Below are 6,773 nucleotides of genomic sequence, written 5' to 3'. Positions count from 1 at the left end.
GGACATTCCTTTCATGCCTCCTCCATAGCACACAAAGAGCTGATCAGACAGTCTGAACTGGTGTGTGCTCTCAATATATGTGTGTAGCACTCACAAAGGGCATAACAAATGCAAGGACTGTTCCTCATCCGAATTAAATGGAGGAGGGAAAAAGGCTTGAAGGTGAACCACCTGTAATCTGAAGGGCGTGGTTAGAACCTTAGGCACATAGCCTTTTCTGGCTTTGACAGTGTTTTTTGAAAGACACGGACCTGGATTCCAGACATGAATTGTCAACTGACAGTGCCTGTAAATCACCGACCCATTTTAATGAGGCCAGAGCCAGCAGTAATGCGGTCTTAAGAGAAAACACACACAATTTAACATAGTCCAGAGGCTCAAAGGGAGGCCCCACGAGCACTTTTAGGACTAAAGTTAGATCCCAAGTCGGGACTGTAGCCAGGCGAGGGGGATTTAACCTCCCCGCCCCCTTAAGGATTTATGATTAAATCATGTTTGCCTATAGAGACACTGGCTTCAGGAGCGTGATACGCAGATATAGTCGCCACATAAACTTTGAACATAGAGGAGTGAGCCCTGCATCCGATCGCTCTTAAGAAATGTACGAATTTCAGGTATGGGACAGTTCACTGGGTCTTTGCCGTGTAAAAAGCACCAATTAATGAACACATTCCATTTCAGTGCGTAAAGGCATCTCGTGGATGGTGCTCTAGCCTGTAAAATGGTGTTCATAACCGACTGAGCCAATTCTGGCTCGTCCGCTGTGCTCCGTTCAAAGGCCACACATGTAGGCTTCACAGCTCTGGCTGGGGATGCCAAATAATGCCTTGTGTTTGAGAGAGAGAGTTTTTCTTCAGCTGTATTTCCCATGGAGGCCCGTCCAACATTTCTACCATCTCCAGAAACCAGGACTGATTGGGCCATTTTGGCGCAATTAACAGAACTCTTTCCATGTGCACTTGGACTTTGCTGATGATATATATTAATAATAATAATGCATTTTATATATAGGTGCCTTTCAAGACACTCAAGGACACCTTACAAGCATGAAAAATTAAATACCGCAATATAAAACAGTACACTATGAACAAAAATTCACCTCAAGACAGACTTGGTTTAAATGTAACCATTGAATCAAAGTTTGTCAGAAAAAGCCAGTTTAAAAAGATCTTAAGACAGGATTTAAAAGTATGGATACTATCACTATTACGGATGTCATGTGTAAGTGAATTCCAGAGATGAGGGGCAGCACTGCTAAAGGCTCTGGACCCCATGGTGGTCAATCAGACAGAAGGTAGAGTGAGAGAGATAGACGATGAAGATCTAAGATAACATGTGTGTATGTAAATTTGAAGAAGATCAGAAAGATATGGAGGTGCAAGTTTATGAAGGTCCTTAAAAGTAAGAAGTAAAATCTTCATCAATGCGATATTTCACAGGGAGCCAGTGTAACTGTTGCAGGACAGGGGAAATATGTTCTATGGAGGAAGTTCTAGTATTGATACAAGCAGCTGAGTTCTGGACTAACTGAAGTTTATGAAGAAGCTTGAAAGGAAGACCGGTAAATAGACAGTTACAGTAATCAATACCTGATGTGGCCAAAGCATGTATAAGACTGGCGGTACTATTTGATGTGAGAGAGGGGCGGAGACGATTAATATTACGTAAATAGAAATACACAGACCAAGTCATATTATTGACATGTGATTCAAAAGATAAAGTGCTGTCGAGAATGACACCCAGACTCTTAACCTGAGGGGATGGAGAGACTATAGAATTGTTAATAATCAAAGAGAAACTGTCAGTTTTGGCTGAATTAGATTTAGTACCAACTAGGAGAACCTCAGTTTTTATCACTGTTGAGTTTAAGGAAATTACATGAAAACCCAGATTTAATTTCAACTAAGCAATCAGAAAGGGAGTACGGAGGAAGGGTAGAGTTAGGCTGGGAAGATATGTAGAGCTGAATGTCATCTACATAGCAATGGAAATGAATTCCAAATTTCCTAAAAATATGACCAAGTAAGGTAAATAATAAATAAAAGAGGGCCTAAAACAGAACCCTGAGGAACACCATTAGTGATTGGGGAAGACTGGGATCTAAATTTTTTAAGTTGGACAAACTGAGTGCAGCCAGATAGATAAGATCTGAACCAGGAAAAAGGAATACCAATAATCCCAAAAGAGACTAATCTCTCTAAGAGGATGTTATGTGAGATGGTATCGAAGGCTTCACTTAAATCAAGGAGAATAAGTATAGTTAAAAGTTCAGAATCAGCTGCCATCAACAGATCATAAGTAATTTTAACTAGGGCTGTCTCTCTACTATGAAATGGGCGAAAACCCGACTGAATTGTTCAAACAGGTTATTGTCCGAAAGATGATCTTGAACCTGTGCTGCAACTATCCCTTCCAATATTTAGAAAGGAATGGTTAATTAGAGATAGGTCGATAATTATCAAAATTGGTGGGGTTGCACCAGGTTTCTTGAGTATTGGAGTTATTGCAGCAAACATGCGTTTCACTGACTATAGCGTACTAGTGACTTATATACGCAACTACTGTTGTGTTGTCCGAACGAATCACAATGTGGTGATTCACAATGTCGGAATGAAAAGCTCTCAAAGCTAGAAAGACAACCAGTAGCTCTAGGCGGTTGGGATGTCACCTCCGTTTCGCACATGTCCAGGTTTCAAAAGTTGGGCATCCATCACACACCACACGCCAGGAATAATACACAAATGAAAAGGCATCTTGAAAAAGACGCTTTCGTGAGTGCCACTCTTTTAGTAGAAAATATACTCTTTATGCATTCTCTGCACAACATCGGTGCAAGAAGGGGAGAAACCACTGTAATGCGCCATAAATCCAACAGCTTCACTCGATATAGAGGTGAATGGATCGGCAGAGTAATTCAGCTCGCTGAACACAACCGCTCAGCTCCGAGGAAAAATCTGAATGAGTGGTTGCAAGCCAGCTCTTTTTATACCCGTATGTCCGGGGGAGAGGCATGCAAATTCCACTTGCCAATTAAAAGATCAGAGGTGTTTGGGGCTCCCAAGGGCGACCCCTAGTGTCACTACATCGACACAACATCCAGTGAGTGACAGAAAGGGAAATACCATCAGACATACAATGTGTCTTAAGTGCTTAAATTATTAACCCACGTAAAATAAATAATATTTTACTTCAATTTGATCATATTCCATATAAAAACATAATAACAGCCATTTCAATTGAAAAATATTATTTACTGCATTCAAAATAAATGCAAAGACATCATTTTAGCAGTATGACATTATTTTTATTCACTTATCCTTTCACAAACAGTAGTCCATGTGCTGCGGTGGTGGAGACGGGACCCCTTGTTATGGTTCAACTGGTTTTCATGTTAACTGGTTACACCAGATGTGAACGACCAGCCGCAGATTTGTCGATTCCGAAAATCATGAGTCTGACTCAATATTTTGCTCTCCATTAAATGTAAAATTATTACAAGATGCTGGCATCATTGTTCAGATTAAAATAAGTGGTATTATTAAATCAAACTTCAGAAGTACGCAAGATAAAAACATTTTTTTTTAAATAACCAAGAAAGGAGATTCAAATTCAGACATCAATATTATTGTCAGCACGACACTTTAGTGCACTATTAATTTGAGCTACTAAAAAGTGCTATTTGAAGGGGGCATCTTTGTATTGACACGTGTGTGTTCGGTGTGAAATGGTGCATATAATCCAGCAGTGTGTCCAGGTTAGGGTTGCTCCGATACCAAAATTTTGGCTTCGGTACAATACCAGCCCTGGTACCTCGGTATCGATACTAACTCGATACTTAGGCAACAAATAAAATAAAACTCAGATTTTTGATGAAATTACACAGAAAATGATGGACAAAAAGAACTGCATGAAGTCTTATAGATACAAATTATGCCTTTCTTTTTACATTTTTCTGGATTCCATGTTAAATGTGTTAATTAAATGTTATGATCAAATTGTTTAATCAAATACATACTGTACAGCTTTAATCAAATGAAAATATAATACTTTTCAACAATATATATATTTCAGTATATATATATATATATATATATATATATATATATATATATATATATATATATATATAATATTTGTTAAAAAGAAGATGCACAGCAGAGCTTTACATTATTAATGAAAACCATCTGATTATCTGAGGCAAAAGACTGCCATGGTTGAATCACAACATGCATTCAGTACACTTGCTTATGTGATATTGCTTACAGGTAATAATAGTAATAATATAACCATTTAATATTATATTATTGTTACTATGTGTATTATTGCGACTGCCTTTAATATTACACTTTTACACAGTAGTAATATGTCTTAGTGTCTTTCATTTCACAATCAGTTGAATAGCTCTCATTTCAGCGGGACTTTTATTTTGAAAGATCTTTGAAATTCTTCCTGTATAGGATTCATTATATCAAGCTTCCCGCAACTCGCGAGCAGCAATGGAGAAAGAGTTCATTTGAGAGTTCACAGCCGTTTATACAGTAAAGACACTGATCTCAATCAAGCATTAGTTGTGTGTGTGTGTGTGTGTGTGTGTGTGTGTGTGTGTGTGTGTGTGTGTTAAGGTGATGACAGGTACAGTGTTCATTTTAGGACATACTCAGACATCAGACAGAATGGCATCGTGCTTCAGACTAAAAGGGTTCAGGTCTCAAGAAAAACACTGTCATGTCTAAAGTCTCATACCAAACTGCCTCAGACCAAAAGGCAGCAGGTGTATTCAGCCTTTTTGTCTGATGCCTTTTGGTCTAAGGCCGTTTGGTCTGATGCCTCATTGTTCGAGGCTTTAGACATGACAATGTTTTTCCTGAGACCTGAACACTTATATTCCGAGGGATGATGCTGTTCTGCCTGATGTCTGAGAACTGACACTGAGGTTTGAGTATGTCCTAAAATGAACACCGTAGACAGGGCAGAGAGACGCCTCTTGTACTGTGGTGCGCAGCACGTGTTACTGTATAATATTTAATTAAATTACATCCTTCTGCTGTTTAAAGATCACACTTGGCCATATAGAGGCTTTTTTATTATTATTATTTTCAAATGGTTTTTGTACTTATGGGTCATTGACAAATAATGCTGTACAAGGTGTTAAAATGAGAAATCTTTTAAAGTTCTAGTTTAAAACACTTGTGTCATGTTCTCAGAAATGTAATCTTTGTCCAATTTGGTTTCATACATTTTTGAAAAAAATTTATTGCATTTTCTAAAACAAACAAACAAAACAAAAAAAAAACAAAAACAAAAAAAAACATTAAATTGTCATGTGGTGTAACCATCAAGTAAAAAGTATTATAATACTTTCTTTGCACCTTGAATACATGAGAGTAGAAACAACTTAATCATTCATTTCCAAAGAGTTTTCAAACACATTTTTCAAGATAAACTAAATATATATTCTTATAAATATTATGCATTTTTGAGTCAAAAATATCAAGAAGTTTTCTCAAGTTTACACCACATGAACAAAATGTGCATTTTGATAAAAATTTCAAAATTAATATCAGACGATTTTTAAAACTTCATGCTCAGTCTTAAGGTTCTAAAGGTATTCACTCTGTTTTATGGTTTTTATGGTCAACATAAACAACAAAATAACTACTTACATGTTGGTTACACCCAATGACTTTGATTTGGTGGACAAAAGCGTTTTTAATCATATTTTAAAACACAATTGTTTCACTGCTTAGTTTTTAAAGAAATAACAATAAAAGATTATTCTGCACTAGTCATGCCAACATTTTTTTTTTTTTCAGGATTTTCAGCTTTTAATGAGACTTTCACTTTTTTTTTTTTTTTTTTAATTGTCTCTGGACACCACATCACATTTTTTAATTTAAAAAAACATCAATATGACTTTAAACTCAGCAATTGAATAATTTTCATCACAGAAGAGGTGTATTCAAGTAAATGGTTTGTGTGAATTGCATTTTTTTATTTTTTTATTTATTTTTTTATTTTATTTTATGTATTTTTAATTTAATAGATCTGGACAAAAATGAGTGTCACTTTATTGACCCTTAGGACACATGGCAATAATATGCACCTGTAACCCTCTGTAATTGTATTTTATGATTAATTTTGTGAAAAGAATCCACCTTATGATCATTAAAAGGTTTTTTTTTTCTAGATCGCTCACCCACTGCAGACATGCATTTTTTCCATGTTTGAAAGTGCGTGAAACATTTGAAAACTTGTGGCGTAAGTTTCATGTGAACACTAGGAAGGACAAGTCAACCCATTGCAAACTCTGATATACCTGTTTTACAGTGTTTTCTGAAAACAGGCATCTTTTTTCACAGTGGAGAGAAAGCTCGCGCGCTCATGGTTGCCAGATCGCGCGTCTAAAGCGTCACCCTGGCAGCATATATCTAAACTGTACACGTGTTTCCAGATCTGATTGGCGGATTTCACCTATAGAAATCTGGCAACCTCACATATGTCGAAATCTAATTCAGATCGGCTAATCGCACTTATTAAAAGTTTGTTATTTACCAAATGTATTCAAATTAAATATTTTACTTGCATGATTAGTTCTATACATGACACAACTGATCTAAAGGGGATGGTAAGGCGGAATGGTGGTTTTACAAGCGGGATGCTTTTTGGTATTTCTTGCAACTAGTGGGATGGCATCCCCCTCAACTCCAGCCCTGCTCCTCACTATAATGTGCTCCTCATTTTAACATCTCCTCCGCTGTACATAAATGCCAAGG

Source organism: Myxocyprinus asiaticus, chromosome 14, assembly GCF_019703515.2.
Source record: "Myxocyprinus asiaticus isolate MX2 ecotype Aquarium Trade chromosome 14, UBuf_Myxa_2, whole genome shotgun sequence".
NCBI classification, from domain to species: Eukaryota; Metazoa; Chordata; class Actinopteri; order Cypriniformes; family Catostomidae; genus Myxocyprinus; species Myxocyprinus asiaticus.
Note: the sequence above shows the minus strand (reverse complement) of the source record.